Here is a 19,739-nt window from a genome sequence, read left to right as displayed (position 1 = left end):
GCATAACCTTCACTTTGACCACAGAGATTTTCCCATGAAGCTTTAAATAACTAGTGAAGCCTAAATTTTCACCATCAAGAATGTTATCACTGTGTTTAAAAGGTGTGTCATTACATGTGCAATGTCTTTTTTCTTTTAAAATGTTAACAGACCTGCAGGCTAATTCAGTGGAACACAGACAATTTCTACCTTAACTGTCTCAGTGCTTCTAGGCAATTTCCTTGTTTTATTCATCATCCTGAACAGACATTATAAACACAACAGTTTAATTACTTGACATGCTGGTCAAGTCATATTTTCCTTGTAAATGCTCTGGCCATGACCCATACCTCATCTGGTCTCTGAGAAATGTGGCCTCCTGTTTGTTTGTATCTTATCCTTTTCCACAAGCTTCAAGAGCACAGAGATGGTTTATGAATATATTAACATTTGGTAGCAAAGTCTTTAATTTGTATTTGTATTAAAAAAACATTTCCAGTGGATAAACATATTTACAAACAGCAGTGAAAAAACAAGTTCATGGCTACTTTAGTACTTTCTTCTAAGGTTATGAGACTGATGTTTGTTGAGGAGCCCTTTTGTCTTACCTTCAGAAACATTATATGTCTCTGATGGTAACTACTGCATTAACACCATAATGCTCTCTCTATAACAACTTATAATACATACATCTTGGATTATTCTCCTTTCTGCATGCAGCAGCTTGATCAAAGTTGTTTCAGCCAATCAAGCGCCTTAGTTTTTACACCAACCCTGACGATAATGTTTGAAAAGTAAGAAGAACTGCCGGCAGCACTGTGCCTAAATGTGTTCAGATGATGCTGCTTTCTTACATGGCAAACTTGATGAAGATTGTCTAAGTGTTTTTTCATTCGGGTCTTTATCCAGAAATCTACAGTAAAATTATGAAATATTTTTTCTGGATATAGCACAGGTGTTCCTGATACAAACCTTGGAGAGTTTTGAGTTACCTCAGGAGCTGGAATGAATGCAGTCCTGAAAATGAGACAAAGGCATATCCTAAAATGGGATTATGAGCTGATTTCACTGGGATTATCTCTGCTATACAGATATGAAAAATTTTACATAGGTCACATAGTAGCTCAAGAAATATAGAAACATTCCCTAAAATGCACAGTATAGGCAATCATATTTGTATTCTTAACTTGATATTCTTAGGATACCAAGTTCACATGTTTATTGTATCATGTTGTCTTGTGTTTTCATAAATCCCACAGCTTTGTTTTGTAATTTCTACCATTTGCTGTAGTATTTTGATTTGCTGGTTGGGATTGGTTGTTTTCCTTTAACTGAATGCAGTATTTGCAAGGAATACCTGACTTTATTTGCATACACTGTGAGAAGTTGCAAGTGCAAACACGATCCTGGAGCAGCTGGAGCAGGAGAGTCGTAGTCGAGCTCATGCACAGAACACGTTTTGAGCGAGCGTGTGTGAGATTTAAACGCAAACACCAGAAATTATTGTTTGTTTATATGTGCTTAGATCAGTCTCACTGAATGCTCAGGTTAGCGGCACAAATATGACGCCATAGGAAGGTCAGCCCTGATGTTTCTCACTGCAGACCTAATTGCTTGTCTACAACCGCCATGGTTCTAATACCCTCAAGAAGCAGAGGTAGTCATCTTGACTCACTTTGTTCTTTCCTTTAATTTAGTCCTTAAAATTTATTTGCTCTACTTTCACTAAATCATTTACTCAGAGATGAAGCATCAGTAAAGGTTAAAATATGTATTGGTTAATAAGATTCACAAGTGATTCTTAAAGCCCATTGCTATTTAAATGCTAATGTCTCAAGGCCCTGAAACAGCATTTCAACTGAGACCAGGTCATCTCCTGTCCTCTCTGTGCAGGCCATTCTGACTTTAGTTTGAAGTGATGGGTTTTAATGCCAAATGATGACAATGCCAGACTCCTTCACACTGAGCCTGTTAACCCGTTTAACCTTAGCACCCTTGGTAACTGGAACAGCAGCAATTCCGCCAACAAAATCAATCTAAAAATATGTTATACATTAACCAATATGTGCATACTGCATATCCACTTAAAGGGGAAAGGCTCATTTAGGGTGTATTCACACCAGTAAAGTCCTTTGGTCTGCTTGTTTGGTCCGGAGCAAAAGCGGATTTTATTATTTTTTTTTGTTTGGTGCAGTTTGCTTTCACATTGTACTTTTTGCAAGTGAACTATTACTTGTAAACAAAGCCATGCGGGTGACGATCATTGCTCCCATTGGACAGAAATGACAGCGGTGGGACAGAGCACAGACCTGGAAATTTAGCAAAACAGCATATTTGTGCCGTTATTACAGCTGCAATATTGTGAGGGTGAAGAGCAGCTCATTCAACACATATGTCGCGATGTTCTATTTATAAGTTTGGAACAGTGTTGGAGAATGCGTGAACACCGAAGAAGACGATGTGCTCTGCGTGCCCGGTCCCAAATGCCCGGTGTTGCAACAATCAATTGGCCAGGTATGATTTGAGTATAACGTTCACCTTTGCTCTCGGCTACAGTGGCTTGTTAAGTCCAAAGAGACGTACATTTTCTGCAGCTGGTTCGGATCGGGACCGGTTCGTATTCAGATCATAAGCGAACCACACCAGAGTCCATTTGGAAGCGGACCGGGACCACCACAAAAAGTGGGTCTCGGTCCAGTTGTGTGGTCCGGACCTTTTTTGCTGGTGTGAATACTTGAAGGGGGGAAAACGAACTCTGGTCCGTTTAAAGCGGACCAAACGTGGCAAGTGTGAATACACCCTTAAATGACAGAGGAATGATCCTACCCACACAAGCAACCTTTTAAATTAAAGCCCAAACCTCAGAGGTATAAGAGGAGAAATTAGGCTTTCATAAATGATGTCTACAATTAATTCTGCTACACCCTTGTTATTGTTTCTGAGTAAAATTACCTATAATCATTTTGTAAATATACAGGTCCTTCTCATTATTTTCCATAATGTAATGATGAAAATTTAACATTCATATATTTTAGATTCATTGCACACTAACTGAAATATTTCAGGTCTTTTATTGTCTTAATACGGATGATTTTGGCATACAGCTCATGAAAACCCAAAATTCCTATCTCACAAAATTAGCATATCATTAAAAGGGTCTCTAAACGAGCTATGAACCTAATCATCTGAATCAACGAGTTAACTCTAAACACCTGCAAAAGATTCCTGAGGCCTTTAAAACTCCCAGCCTGGTTCATCACTCAAAACCCCAATCATGGGTAAGACTGCAGACCTGACTGCTGTCCAGAAGGCCACTATTGACACCCTCAAGCAAGAGGGTAAGACACAGAAAGAAATTTCTGAACGAATAGGCTGTTCCCAGAGTGCTGTATCAAGGCACCTCAGTGGGAAGTCTGTGGGAAGGAAAAAGTGTGTCAGAAAACGCTGCACAACGAGAAGAGGTGACCGGACCCTGAGGAAGATTATGGAGAAGGGCCGATTCCAGACCTTGGGGGACGTGCGGAAGCAGTGGACTGAGTCTGGAGTAGAAACATCCAGAGCCACCGTGCACAGGCGTGTGCAGGAAATGGGCTACAGGTGCCTCATTCCCCAGGTCGAGCCACTTTTGAACCAGAAACAGCAGCAGAAACGCCTGACCTGGGCTACAGAGAAGCAGCACTGGACTGTTGCTCAGTGGTCCAAAGTACTTTTTTCGGATGAAAGCAAATTCTGCATGTCATTCGGAAATCAAGGTGCCAGAGTCTGGAGGAAGACTGGGGAGAAGGAAATGCCAAAATGCCAGAAGTCCAGTGTCAAGTACCCACAGTCAGTGATGGTCTGGGGTGCCGTGTCAGCTGCTGGTGTTGGTCCACTGTGTTTTATCAAGGGCAGGGTCAATGCAGCTAGCTATCAGGAGATTTTGGAGCACTTCATGCTTCCATCTGCTGAAAAGCTTTATGGAGATGAAGATTTCACTTTTCAGCACGACCTGGCACCTGCTCACAGTGCCAAAACCACTGGTAAATGGTTTACTGACCATGGTATCACTGTGCTCAATTGGCCTGCCAACTCTCCTGACCTGAACCCCATAGAGAATCTGTGGGATATTGTGAAGAGAACGTTGAGAGACTCAAGACCCAACACTCTGGATGAGCTAAAGGCCGCTATCGAAGCATCCTGGGCCTCCATAAGACCTCAGCAGTGCCACAGGCTGACTGCCTCCATGCCACGCCGGATTGAAGCAGTCATTTCTGCCAAAGGATTCCCGACCAAGTATTGAGTGCATAACTGTACATGATTATTTGAAGGTTGATGTTTTTTGTATTAAAAACACTTTTCTTTTATTGGTCGGATGAAATATGCTAATTTTGTGAGATAGGAATTTTGGGTTTTCATGAGCTGTATGCCAAAATCATCCGTATTAAGACAATAAAAGGCTTGAAATATTTCAGTTAGTGTGCAATGAATCTAAAATATATGAATATTAAATTTTCTTCATGACATTATGGAAAATAATGAACTTTATCACAATATGCTAATATTTTGAGAAGGAGCAGTAGTTTACGCTCAAACCTGTTCAAATGGTTTTGAATGTTCCCCAGCACACAGCTGTTTACTCGGCATTGTTTTCCCTACACATATAATTATTTTTCTGAACTGAGTTAATGAACAGTCCAAAGACATGCCAGTTAGGTTAATTGGTCACTCTAAATTGCCCTTAGGTGTATGAATGAGTTTGTGTGTTGCCCTGCGATAGACTGGCAACCTGTCCAGGGTGTACCCTGCCTCTCGCCCATAGACTGCTGGAGATAGGCACCAGCTCCCCCGCGACCCACTATGGAATAAGCGGTAGAAAATGACTGACTATATTATTTTATAAAATCTCTTTTGTTCAACTGATTTTATGGTAATGATTATGATGAACCAAACTGATGAGGACTGGGTGGTTTTTATTATAACAGATTTATAGGTATTGCATTACTAGCAAATCTTCACCAGTTTCGACCTGTGTTCATAACTTTTCCTGAAAGATTGGTGTTGACTGTAATTTGAATTTTCTCTGTTCTATAATTCTATTTTAATGTCATGATTGATTAATCTGCTCCATTCTTTTTTTGAATGAGTAAATCAAAGTTTGGTGGTGGTTAGATTCACTTGATGAAAAGCTTATCCATGGTGAGTTACCTGGGAGGAAAAAAAGAACCTAAGAAAATAAACTGAGAAATGTTCAATGGCAGACACGTTGATAAAATGTACCACAAAGGCTAATTTACAAAGTTTGTATGGACTTTTATTAACTAAAATCTCTCTAAATCTTTGTGACAACCCGCTTGTTGCACAGAACTACAGAACTGGTTGCAGGGCTCTCCCTCAGCCCCTGACATCCTTTCACATTTTAATACATGCCCTGATCCCTTGGTCTCCAACGAACTCACCCGATCCATCCGCTGTTCAAGCTGGTTCTGTTCGTCCTTGTAAAAAATGGCAGTTTCTCGCCAAACCTATCAGTAACCTCCGACAGGAGCCATTACCCTAAATCCGAAGCCGCTTAGCTACTAGTATCTCCCTCTTTGTGCCTCTGGGTCGCTGATCGTTAAGACAGTCTTATAACATAATATAAAACAAGTCTGTTTCTCTGCTCCAGCCGCTCCAACACGTCAACACGGAAGTCCTGGAAGCCGGTGACATTATCATGTCAAAAGTTGCTCGTAAGTTTTATTCAATTATTAAAAACGAATTGTTGTGCTCCTTTATGAAAAATAAAATAAATTTAAATGTGATATTTGTCCAGTGCAAGCAACAAAAGAAAAACTGTTTCCTGGTACAGGCTCTATGCAAGATTTTCATCACCAGGGCCCTCATGTACAAAGCGTACCTACACACAAAAACCTTGCGGAGCAATGTTTTACACACAACTCAGCATGTACTAAAATAAACTCAGAGTAAAACTGTGCGGAAATCCATGCAAAGTTTTGAGCTGCCGTGCAAATGGGCAGTAGCCACTCAAACTTACTTTTTAAATCGACAATAATAAATTACAGCGAACTAAAACTCACCTAGATCCACTGAAATATGACTCAATTCAGTTTATTTAATTCATGGAGCATCAAACTGTTTCAATCAAAATGTTTTTTTTTGAGTTTGAATTACATTTAGTTTCAAATAATAACGTTACACTTCTTAAAAATAATGGAAACAACAAATATAAACTGTGAAACTTCCTCTGTTTCTGTCACCTGTAGATAGAAATGCTCATCGGTCTGAGAGCTCAGGAGCATACAGTGCATGTGAATAATCTAAGGGACACCTTCATTCTCACTGAAAATAAAACGGTGTCGGACCAGCAGATTAATTCCAAACAAGTCAGGTTTGATGATTCCTACGGTGGACAAACTGGAAACAATCACACGATCATAAATAGCTGCGTAAAGTAGTGAGTGATTGTGGAACGATGGCAGCTTTGGCTCAGATGGATGACATCACCAATGGAAGAAGATGGAGGGAGCAGTTTTTTCAGAGATTGTACTGATCTGCTGGCACATAATGATACATGGCTTATTGGCCAGTTCAGATTGCCATGGGCATTTATTTTGGAGCTCTGCATCGAGCTGGCCTCAGTGTCCCAGAGGAGTCAGGAGGAACCGTACGCTGCCTGTGTCAGTTCCAGTTCTCACCACGCTGGGGTCTTTTTAACCTGAGCATCTCAGAGGTAGCTGACTGACAGGTCGGGTATTTAACAGTCATCCCTGAGCCACACCATGCCAGCCATATGGGTCGGCCTCATCCGTATGTTGCTCAGAAATAAAAAGTTCTGCTAAACTGTGGCTCTCATCTGCAGCAAGGAGCCAATTTCTGAATGTAATCAGAACTATGGACTGCACTAATATTGCCATAAGGGCCCGATCTGTACCTGACTATACTTTTGTGAATAAAAGGCATTGTCATTTAATATATGTCCAATCTATTTGTGATGTGAAAATGTGTCTCACAAATGCAACTCATAATTACTTTATTCTATAGAAATAATTATAATTAATCTAATAATAATAGTTGTGTTGGGAAACATCCGTGCACGATGGCTGACTTCTAGGTAATTGTCCAGTTTTTTATGTGACCTCCTAAATGGTTGTAATGATTTAAATTTCTTCACATAGTGTGTGTGGTGACAGTCTTCCTAAAAGAAATATGGGAGGAATATTCACGTCATTATAATGATCAGCATGGAGCTATGATTGAGCTTAGTGCAGCAGCTAGACAGCTGTGCAGATTTCACCGCAAATTGGGATGTTTGAAGGCTACGTGTCTGGTGACACGTCTATGCATGGTTTTGTACATCTGAATTTTTTTGTGCGGCTTAAGTTTCAGAATTTCTCCCTACTGCAAACTTTTAGTATGAAAGCTGTAAACTCTTTTGTACATGAGGCCCCTGGCCTGTAAGTCTATTCTTTTTTTGTTTGCGATGTTGTGATTTATGTGCTCTGTAAAACTAAAATTGTATATGGGATTTTATGTATTTTTCTGTTTATTCATAGCTCTGAAAGCTTTTACCAGCCCTGTGAACATTGGGAAAAGAATCACGGAAACTTTTGTTGAGAAGTTTGTTTTTATTTTGTTCATGATCTCTAATGTCTTTTGTCCCTCGTCAGCTCTCCGGACTGTTTCTGTTCTCCTCTTCATTCACACCAGGCCCTAATTTGCTGATTAGTACACCAGCCTTACAGCCTTTCATTAACTCCCTATAAACGTTCTGATGTTGAAATTTTCTGAGAAAAAGTTATTTGTTTTATTGTTACCTGTTTCTGTGGCTGCCTCTTTAGCATCAAGTCTTCTCACTTCAGTTTTTGATTGTTTGCTCGGTTCTTTGATTAATTCAGCCTGTGGGAAACTTCGGGATTTGGTTCTATTTATTGGTAGGTTTGGAAAAAAATTTTGGATTGTTAAAAGAGAATGTTGAGTTTTTCCCTAAACTGAAGATGTCTCTTTTGAAAATGAAGCCATGTGTCTCAATGAGATTTGAGATGAAATGGAGTCGAAGACGAAAATTCAATCTGGGAGACTCACCCCTCCTCCAGCTTCATCCAATGGCTTCTCCGTGTGTCTCCGCGCCAACCAATCAGCTTCAAGTCTGCAATAATCCTCAGCCAATGATCCTTCAAGGCTCCACATTTAAAGACTCCCATCCATGGATCTCTCAGCTGTCAGACGAGCTTCGACCCTCCTCTACCCAATAGCCTCCATCGGATTCTCAGTTCCATTACCATCATGCCTCCTCTCAATCACCAGTACCAGATCCGGGGGAAGACAATTCTAATCCTAAAACGTTCATCAGTTTATGCATTATCATCATTCTTGTCTTCTTCTGGGGTCTGAGCGCCAAACAAATAAATATCCATTGTGTAACTTCTCTAATCGCATTTTGTGTTTCTTATTGTGAGTCTCTACAGGATTGAAATAATAATCTTCTACATTTGAAAACAAAAGTGACGCTTGACCTTGCCAGTTGTTACAGGAAATGTTTGATGATCAATTAGACCAATTAGGCAGAAAAATGTGTGTATGAACATAAATGTACACACAATATGGAGCGGTTTGGAGAGTTTGATTAACTCAAGGTAAATGCTAAGGAGATATTATCAGAAACACGCTTGAGTTTCTAATCCTCATTTTCTAACAGTAACCAAGTTGAAGGTAATCAGTTTGCCTTATGTAAATGTGGAATGGTTCTGCTGCGATATCTCTCACAAAGATTGTTTGCTGAGCTAAGATGTAATGGTGTTACTCTGTTAGGATAAAAAAAGCTATTTTCATTTTTCACTTCACTGCTTGGTTGATAGGGTAAAATGATGAATAAAATGTACTTTCACCTGCATTCAACAGGACGTTTTGGAAGCAGTAAAATTCATTATCTGCAGCGGGTTTTGGCTTCTGGAGCCTGACCCGGCTGACATTGGGGAAGAGGTTACACTCCAAGCAGATGGCCAGTCCATCACTGTGCCAACATGGGGAAAAAGAGCCACACCTGAGATCTGTTCAGAACAACCTTTGACATCCTGCTGTAATTCAGTCCAAATCTGGTTATTTATAGATCACTTAGTCAGACAGGAGTCAGAACAAATAAGTGGGTCCATATCAGATTCATCACAGAAACTGAAATATACAGGTCCTTCTCAAAATATTAGCATATTGTGATAAAGTTCATTATTTTCCATAATGTCATGATGAAAATTTAACATTCATATATTTTAGATTCATTGCACACTAACTGAAATATTTCAGGTCTTTTATTGTCTTAATACGGATGATTTTGGCATACAGCTCATGCAAACCCAAAATTCCTATCTCACAAAATTAGCATATTTCATCCGACCAATAAAAGAAAAGTGTTTTTAATACAAAAAACGTCAACCTTCAAATAATCATGCACAGTTATGCACTCAATACTTGGTCGGGAATCCTTTTGCAGAAATGACTGCTTCAATGCGGCGTGGCATGGAGGCAATCAGCCTGTGGCACTGCTGAGGTCTTATGGAGGACCAGGATGCTTCGATAGCGGCCTTTAGCTCATCCAGAGTGTTGGGTCTTGAGTCTCTCAATGTTCTTTTCACAATATCCCACAGATTCTCTATGGGGTTCAGGTCAGGAGAGTTGGCAGGCCAATTGAGCACAGTGATACCATGGTCAGTAAACCATTTACCAGTGGTTTTGGCACTGTGAGCAGGTGCCAGGTCGTGCTGAAAAATGAAATCTTCATCTCCATAAAGCTTTTCAGCAGATGGAAGCATGAAGTGCTCCAAAATCTCCTGATAGCTAGCTGCATTGACCCTGCCCTTGATAAAACACAGTGGACCAACACCAGCAGCTGACACGGCACCCCAGACCATCACTGACTGTGGGTACTTGACACTGGACTTCTGGCATTTTGGCATTTCCTTCTCCCCAGTCTTCCTCCAGACTCTGGCACCTTGATTTCCGAATGACATGCAGAATTTGCTTTCATCCGAAAAAAGTACTTTGGACCACTGAGCAACAGTCCAGTGCTGCTTCTCTGTAGCCCAGGTCAGGCGCTTCTGCCGCTGTTTCTGGTTCAAAAGTGGCTTGACCTGGGGAATGCGGCACCTGTAGCCCATTTCCTGCACACGCCTGTGCACGGTGGCTCTGGATGTTTCTACTCCAGACTCAGTCCACTGCTTCCGCAGGTCCCCCAAGGTCTGGAATCGGCCCTTCTCCACAATCTTCCTCAGGGTCCGGTCACCTCTTCTCGTTGTGCAGCGTTTTCTGCCACACTTTTTCCTTCCCACAGACTTCCCACTGAGGTGCCTTGATACAGCACTCTGGGAACAGCCTATTCGTTCAGAAATTTAGTTCTGTGTCTTACCCTCTTGCTTGAGGGTGTCAATAGTGGCCTTCTGGACAGCAGTCAGGTCGGCAGTCTTACCCATGATTGGGGTTTTGAGTGATGAACCAGGCTGGGAGTTTTAAAGGCCTCAGGAATCTTTTGCAGGTGTTTAGAGTTAACTCATTGATTCAGATGATTAGGTTCATAGCTCGTTTAGAGACCCTTTTAATGATATGCTAATTTTTGTGAGATAGGAATTTTGGGTTTTCATGAGCTGCATGCCAAAATCATCCATATTAAGACAATAAAAGACCTGAAATATTTCAGTTAGTGTGCAATGAATCTAAAATATATGAATGTTAAATTTTCATCATGACATTATGGAAAATAATGAACTTTATCACAATATGCTAATATTTTGAGAAGGACCTGTATCTCAAGGAACCTAGAACTTTCTTAACAATCATGGATTCTTATCAACTTTGTTAAAAGTTCTACTGAGCATAGTTAAGTAAATGCGTCTTTAATTAAATTCAGCTGCTTTCTGTCACCGTTGCTGCTGTAAAATATTGTATGTAAAAATAGAAGTAGTTCTGTTTATGTAATATATTCATTTATATAAAGAAGACAATATTTCTACAGTTCTGCCTCCTTTTCTTCATGTGTGCAGCATCTCCACAGAATAGCATACAAGCAGCCATTTCAACATTTCTCTTGCCTCTGCTCATTTGGCATGCTCGCTCAAACTCTTCTGTGGTTTCTCTTCTCCTGTTTGTGTTTGCACGGCCTCTCATCTGTCAGTCAGATCAATGCACATTGCTCCTGACAGCACGGGACTGCTCTGGCTGCCACAAGCCGACCACACAAGGTGGGCGGACGTGACATGAGACAAGATTGCCTTTCACAGTTAGAAATCCAACCATAATTTTCAGCTTAAAGCAGAAAAATGGCGGTGATGTTACCTTCAGACCCTATGACTTTGGATTATAATTGTAATGGGAATTCAAAAAATTTGACTTGATTGATTTTTAGACTGGATATCTAAAGTCAGATATTAATTAAATAAAGAAAACCTGCTCATTTAAATGCTGCATCACATATCCACGTTGTGTTTCCTGTGATATATCAGTAAATGTAATTGAGTGTAAACTTTCTTGGCACTCTGAGATGCATCAAACAGAATCAGCTGGAGCTTGAATGTGAAAATAAGAGGCCACCTCTCTTCCAATTGCTGCTGGATATTTAAACCACCACAGCAGCAGGTGATGATAGATGGTGCACAGGCATGAAAAGCTCTTCATGAGGCAACAAGTGGAAATTCAGCATCTCATTGCAGATGTTGAGGTTTTCTTGTTTTTATCTTTGTGATTCCTTCAGTTTTTTGCTGCTTGTCATAATCCGTTAACATTTGTTGTTTGAGCTTCTTTTATGTCTCTGTTTCTTCATTTCCCTGTTGTTTATATTCCCTTAGTGTTGCCATTTTAGCTCATTCTTTTCTTTATTTCTTAGTTTATTATTGTGTTTTGTTACATTTAGACATTTCTCTTAGATTTATTCCTGTCTCTTTGCTCTTTATTCCATTCCCCTTCTGCCTTCATTGGTCTTCCATTGCTCTTCCTCATTTTGCCCTGATTACTCCCACCTGTTTTTGCTATGCCTTCTCCATTCCTTCCTCTGTAGTTAAGCTGCCTGGTCATCATTGTTCATTGCTGGATTCTACTATTTGCCTGACTGTTTCATGCCTGTTTCTCGTCTAATTCTCTGCCCATGTTTCTGTCCTGTGTCTCCTGAGTCTTCTCCGGGAATCTGCTGTTTCATTTGTTTTTAAATCATTCAACTCACCATGCGGCTCGGGACTTCCTCTATGCACTGTGGTTCTGTGCACAACCAGCACACCCTGACACTTTTACATCAATGATTAGAATTCATGAGAAATAAACTTCTTTAATATTTGGGGTGAAACTTACAAAAAGTATTGAATGAATCTGATTCAATTCTTATATTATGAGGGTTTTAAATAGGAACAGTTTTTCTTTATTATCAAATAATCAATTTATATCCAAAGACAATGGTAACTGCCTTCAAATTTTCCTTTCTTGTGTAAAATAACTTTTGTTATCTATTTATTACATGATGTTGATGAGTGTAGAACGTTTAATATGATCTATTTATTATTATATTATAACTGAAAACCAAAGAGTTGGAAAGTTTGACCTCAGATAATCAGACTAATGACAGATTATTATATGTGGTAGTTTTTGTGTTCCTCTGCTTGCTTTCAGTCTGTTCTCAGTTTTTAAACTGGATTTTTTTCTGTTTTGATTTTGCAATTGTTTTGTTTTTTATAAGTTAGCTCATTGTCTTTTTGTTATCATTATTTATCCTTCCAGATTTGTAACAGTCAAGCTCTGGGTTTGGGTTTCATTACTATTTTCTTCTTCCTGTTTGATTTTGAAGAGCCCTGCTCCAATATTAAATCAGATAGAATGTGGATGGTCTTTTCAGGCCTCTGAGAGGTCTTGCAGGGCAAACTAAGAAAGCAGCTCACTCCTTGTTAAACATGACAGAGCTGAAATGTCATTGATGGTTTTAAGAATGCACTAAACCTCTGCAGCCAGACCCTTGACCTTTATAAAGTGATGGTAGTTTATCTGGGTCCTGGGTAAGGCCTGATAGCATTGTATCCATGATTCTAGGCTGGCCCCAAATAGGATCAGGGTTGTTTACGCTGACCTCCTACCTATGACCCAATTAGTGGTAATGGTCCCTCTGATAACAAGACATAATAATGAATAAAGACGTTCAAACCATTTCTCTGCTTTATTCAGATTGATTCGGCTGACCGGCTTGGTTTGCTAGCTGGAGCTTTGAAACACAGTAATTCAATCGTATTTAAGATGGATAATAACAGTGTATGTGTTTTATGTTTGCAGTCAGTGACACAACTGCTCTGTCACACAAGATGCAAAAAGTTTATACTTATAACAAATCTTTTTTCTACTACCTTTCTAAGATAAGCTAAACCAAGCATTTGATGAGGCACTTGTGGATTTCATGATAAAAGATTTTCATTGTGGTGACTGACATGGTTTTTGTTCATAGTTGACTAAACTTGCCCCTACAATGCTGGGTAAGGAGGAGGAGTAGCAACCATCTTTCAGTCCGATTTATTGATTAGTCCCAGACCAATCAATAGCTACAGCTCTTTTGAATATTTTATCCTTAGTTTTCCTCATCCAAATTGCAAAGCACTAAAACCACTTCTGTTTGTTGTTTTGTACGGTCCACCAGGCCCTTACTCTCAAATTTTGAGATCTGGTTTTCAGACCTTTTATCTGATTTAGTGTTAAATACAGATAAAGTTATTACAGTGGGGGATTTTAACATTCATGTTGACACTGAAAGTGATCGCCTAAATATAGCGTTTAATGCTATCTTAGACTCAATTGGCTTTGCTCAAAACATTGAACAAACCTACCCACCTTTGTCTTCATTCTCTGGACCTTGTGCTGACATATGGCATTGAGTGTAAAGACATAACAATATTTTCTCATTACCCTGTCCTGTCTGACCATTTCTTAATAACCTTTGAGTTTAATTTAACCGAGTACTCCACACCTGAAAGAAAATTTCATTATAGTAGATCATTATCAGATAATGATGTAACAACATTTAAAGAATCTGTTCCACTTTTGATTTCCTCATTATCACAGAAAAACACAGTGGAGGGCAATAATTATGTTTCTGCCCCTTCACAAATTGATTCTTTTGTTCATAGTGTTTCTTCACCATTGCGTGATGCATTAGACAATGCAGATAAAGAAGGTAATTATTCCTAGGAGGCTGGCTCCTTGGTTTAATTCAGAGCTGCGTACTTTAAAGCACAATGTTAGAAAATTGAAGAGAAAATGGTGCTCTACTCACCTAGAGGATTCCTGCTTAATCTGGAAAAATAGCCTACTGTTGTATAAAAAGACACTTCGCCAAGCTAGAACAGCTTATTTCTCATCATTAATAGAAGATAACAAGAATAATCCTAGGTTTCTCTTTAGTACAGTTGCTAAACTTACACAGAGTCATAACTCTGTTGAGCCATCCATTCCCTTAGCTCTCAGCAGTCATGACTTTATGGGATTCTTCCAAAATAAAATTTATTCTATTAAAAAGAAAATCTTTGACATACTCCCGAAGATGATGACTTCATCCTCAGCAAGTGAGACAACATTGGAAATAACTGTAGAACCTGATCTGTTTTTGGACTGATTTGATCCTGTAGAGCTTCCTGAGTTATGGAAAATATTAGCTTCATCTAAACCTTCAACTTCTATATTAGACCCAATCCCAATATTGGAATAATTTAATATAGACTTATCTTATATATTCTCCTATTCTTTAACTTGACTATTTGATTTTTATAACCTTTCATGATGTTTGTGTGAGTAAAGGATGTGATGAGTTTGTCTGCAGGCAAACATCAAAGGTGGAGCTGAGAAGGAAGCAGTCCAGTTGAGGGTGTCATAAAGAGGTGGCTGATTGCGCTGAACAGAAGAAACACTGATCTTAGGATTGGAGGAGACTGTGGAAGTGTGTTGTTAAAAGATAATGGTTTTCGACCTGTTTACAATGCAGTTGTTTTTCCCATCCTTAGAGAGCGACGTTTTTTGTAACTAGGGACCTCCGAAAGATAATAAAAAGAGTGGAACGGACAGATGGTTTTCAGAGCGGTAGGAGAGTTGTAACTGAAGCATATCTCTGTCCGTTCTCCTCGCTGCGAGTGAAATAACTAATTATTTGTCTTTCTCTTCTTTTTGTGATGTTATAAGTATTTTAGGTTGTTTAATCCTGACATTAAATTGGTCCTTCGAGCAAGATGAACCAGCGACCTAAGGATTCCAGCGGGTTGGTAGATTCCAGTAAAGACCGTGCGCACGGCAGTCTTCAACAAGAAGACTCACAGACCCTTTCCAGGACTGGATCTCGGCCCGCCCGCTGGGGTCTGACGGCTGACGGAACTCTGAGAGAGAGGAGAGGACAAAGTGGTGAGTTTGAGTTTGGATTAAAAAGTGTGACGAATGACTCGGGGTCATTGCGTGAAATAAAACCCTGTGAATTCTAGGCCCTAACAGGTAAAAGTAGGACGGCGGAGTCCTGAAGAAGTATTAAGAAGTAATACTGAAAATTCCATGTTTCAAGGACGGCGGAGTCCGTGTTTAAGTATTTAAACAAAAATACTAAGAAAAAATCCGCGTTTAAATGTGTGCATGTGAGAAATGAATGGAGGATTTAAACCACTAGGTTTTGCCTCATACCAAAGCAGTAGGATTGTAAGTGACTAACTTTTGTGGAAGCAAAGGCAAGAATTCTCTACTCGAAAGAGTTGAAGTGAGAATTACCACAAAAGGAGATTTTTCTGTCACCCTACTGAGCAGAATAATCCAGTATTTAGAATACCCTAGGTATTTATATGATGGACCAAATTTAAATAAATTTAAAAAATGGGAAAAGGGGCGAGTAAAAATAAACTAAAAATGAATAACAATGCAAAGATTGAGGATATGAGGATGTAGATGATTGGTTAAACGTAACTAAAAAGAGAGAGATGTGATGCAGGAGATAAGAATGGACGTTTTTGTGGAAAGCAGAAAATGTCAGAGGGCTAAGAAGTAATTTTTGATGGACTTGAAAAGTAGAACAGCAGGACAGAAGAAAGGGAGTAAAAAGAGTTGGTGGAAAGTTTTTGTTTTCTACCAAAGATCTGATGAGGTTTGACAGGATTGGATGGACTAAAATGAGTCCCTTTGGTGAATAAATCCATCACCACCATGGCTGTACCTCATGTATGTTTTATTGGTGCTTATTTTTTTATTATCGTTTTGAGACGCTGAAGGTTGTTGATACAGCGTGTTACGGAGGTTCATGGCATGACATGGGTTTTTTTTTTCTCTGTGTAACCTTAGAAAATATTTTACTCTTTTTAACAGCAGAACAAACAGAGTGAGGGGATTAATCGATAGGCTTACAGTTAGATACAGACGCAGAGCTGACTACGCAGAAATAGCCAGAGTGAAATAAAAAGATGAAGAACCTTTTGAAGAATATATGATTAGACTGACAAAAGTGTTTAAAATACATAGTGGTTGATAGGTATTATTTAGTCAACTCAGAGGTAAGGAAACGACACAGTCAGTTATACTTGCGGCAAGGGTAGGTCACACTCTGCAGTGCAAAACTACAAAGTATTAACATTCCTCCCTCTTTATTTATACATGCTTGCTCACACACAGTTCAAACAACATTCAAAGTGGGTGTGTGTGTGTGTGTGTGGGGTCAGAAAAGTTAGGGTTCATGTGTCTTGATTTTAGAGAAAGGAGTGAGGATTGGTGCCAGTCCCTAGATGTTGCTGATAATAGCATAACTCACCCTTCTCTCTTATCTCTTTGTCTATGACATGTGGGGGAAGAAAGCACTTAGAGCAGACACAAGTGATAAACAATATAAAAAGTCATAAAAACCCTAACAGTGGTTTACAAGAAGATGAAAACGAGCAAGGAGCTTATCGACAGCAGTTAAAAAATGCACTTCATGCTGGTTCCAGGAATGCAATTAATACCTGGGTAAGGAGACATTTTATAGGGTTCCCCACAGCAAATCTAGAAGACTATGTTAATCATGCCCTCCATGCAAAGAAAGTAATGAAGGATAAGAAACAGAAAAATATTGCCAGCACCTTATTTCAGCAAGAAGAAGAAGAACAGATTTATTATTAAAACAACAGAGGAAGAGGGGGATTTAGAGGCAGAGGACAAAATCGCAGGGGTCAGATAGGAGTAGTAGGCAGAGGAAATTACAGACAATACACCTCAGGGTGTTGTGGGAAAGAAGGACATCTGATCAGAGACTGTCCTGAAAGGAGAAATAATGATTCAGCATGACTAGGACAGATAACAAGTGAAATTGTTCCTAGTACCTCAGACACCAATGAAAACAAAAAAACAAAAACACAGGGGCAGGATGTCCTCCTAAATTTCTACAACCTTCTCTCCCTAGATAGCATTAAACCTGAAGTTACCTTACTGTTGAATGGAAAATCAATTACTTTTCTTTGTGATACCGGAGCATGCAGGACAACCTGTAGAGAAACAACCCCAAATTCCACACTTAGTGATCAGCAAATAACAGTAAGGTCAGCTAGTGGGAAATTGACACAAGTCTGTGAGTCTGAACCAGTTTGGACGAGATGGATTATTACATCTGGGGTTAGCATTAATTCCAACCTCAGAAGGACATATTGTAGTAAAGAGAAAAGCAGAACTCAGCCAAGGAGATTATTTCGTGTTAAAAGGAGTGGGACCATCTTATTACCACTATTCACTGGATGTTCTGAACAAGCCACCCCTAGACGTAGGGACAGCTTTATTAACAGAAGGAAGAAATGTCATTACTCGACTACAAGATCAGATGACACCAGATGATCTACATATTACCATGTGGTATAAAAATACTCCTGGACCAGATAAAACTTATGAAGAAGCATTAACTTAAGTAACCCCTACCAAAGTCATGGTAACTTATGTTTATACAGATGGGAGCAGTACGTCAGTTGCTGAAGCAGTGTTAGCGGAAGACACTAGGAAGCTCTGCAAAATGTGGACACCTCCACACATATCTTTATTCAAGGATAAAGAACTCAAGTGGCAGGATGTAGGTAGAATAGTGCAGAGGGGAAAAGATGCCACAGACTGGTTTGCAACAATAATGAATACAGAAATCAGTGCCTCAACAGGATTAACTAGAAAACCATTATTTTGGACAGTGACAGTACAGGAAGGGATACATTTGCATACAAAGAAACAATGAGAAATATTCCTTACTGAACAGGAGGAACAGTTCTTGAGTGAAGTACCTGATAAGTTATGGTCAAAAGACCCTACTGATGTGGGTTTAGTAAAGGGAGTGTTATCTATCCAAATTAGAGCAAAAACAAAATACAGGCCCAGTGTAAAACAATACCCTTTGAAATATGATGCCCGTGAAGGAATAAAAGCAGTAATAAAGGATTTAATAACTGCAGGGGTGATAATAAAATACGAGGACTCACCAGGTAACACCCCCATTTTTCCAGTTAAAAAACAAGCTCCATCAACAGGATGGTGCATGGTACAAGACTTACAGGCAGTTAATAATGCAGTTGTTCAGAGAGCACCGTGTGTTCCTGATCCTTATACATTATTAAATTCCCTAAGACCAGATGCTAGAATATTTACTGTAGTTGATATAAGCAATGCATTTTTCTCTCTACCTATAGATAAAGATAGGCAGTTCTGGTTTGCATTCACCTTTGAGGGACAAAGATATACTTATACCAGACTACCTCAAGGCTACTGTGAAAGTCCAACTATATACTCTCAGGTAATGAGTGCAAGTATGGCCAAGTCTGACCCTCCAGGAGGTAGTCAGGTTTTATTATATGTTGATGATGTGCTATTAGCCTCTCCTGATGAGGAGACCTGAAAAAATTACACAACAGCATTATTGAAGCATTTAGCAGAAGAGGGACACAAAGTTAGTAAAAAGAAACTTCAGTTGTGTAAAAATGAGGTGAAATACCTAGGCCATAATCTTAGCGCAGGGGGACGCACAATTGTAGAAGAAAGAAAGACTGCAATATTACAAGCTCCAAAACCAGTAACAAAAAAGCAAATGATGTCCTTCCTTGGACTAACTAATTATTGTAGAAACTGGGTGCCAAATTATGCAGAAATAGTAGCTCCATTAAACAAATTAATGTATGAGCAAGAGCTGAAAATGATGTCTGAACTGAAATGGAGTCTAGAAGCTGAAGATGAAATTAACATGATTGTCAAGAATTAGCAGAAAAAGAAGCAAAAATTAGAAGTGATTTGCTGGATCACGAAATAGTATGTGAATGACTTTCCAAAAAAGATGAGAGAGGGAAGATACAAACAGGATATGCATTGGTGACAAAAGATACAGTGTTAAAAGAAATGCAACAACAAAGCCCACTACAGGAGATAGAAATGTGGAAAACTCATGGAGCTGCATTAAAAGATGAAAACTATATTTGACCAGATAATAAACCTGTCCTACCAAAGAACCTATATAAATGAGCGGCAATATTGAGCCATCATGTTTCAAAATGTCTCAACAGGGAGGAATAGTAGGACAGATATATATTAATGTTATATAATATATGGATTTAATTCTTAATATTTATTAAAAAACATTTTGTAAAACATGTTTAACATGTGCAAAACATAATCCACAAGGGAATTTAAGACCATGAAGGGAACAATTTTCAAAACCAAAATACCCTTTCAAACAATTCATATGGATTTTATTGAGTTAAACCACAGTGAAGGGAAAAAGTTCTGTTTAGTCATTATAGATGCATTTTCTAAATAGA

The sequence above is a fragment of the Girardinichthys multiradiatus genome, chromosome 5, assembly GCF_021462225.1.
Source record: "Girardinichthys multiradiatus isolate DD_20200921_A chromosome 5, DD_fGirMul_XY1, whole genome shotgun sequence".
Lineage (NCBI taxonomy): Eukaryota > Metazoa > Chordata > Actinopteri > Cyprinodontiformes > Goodeidae > Girardinichthys > Girardinichthys multiradiatus.
The sequence above is the reverse complement of the archived record's forward strand: the minus strand, read 5'-3'. Positions refer to the sequence as shown.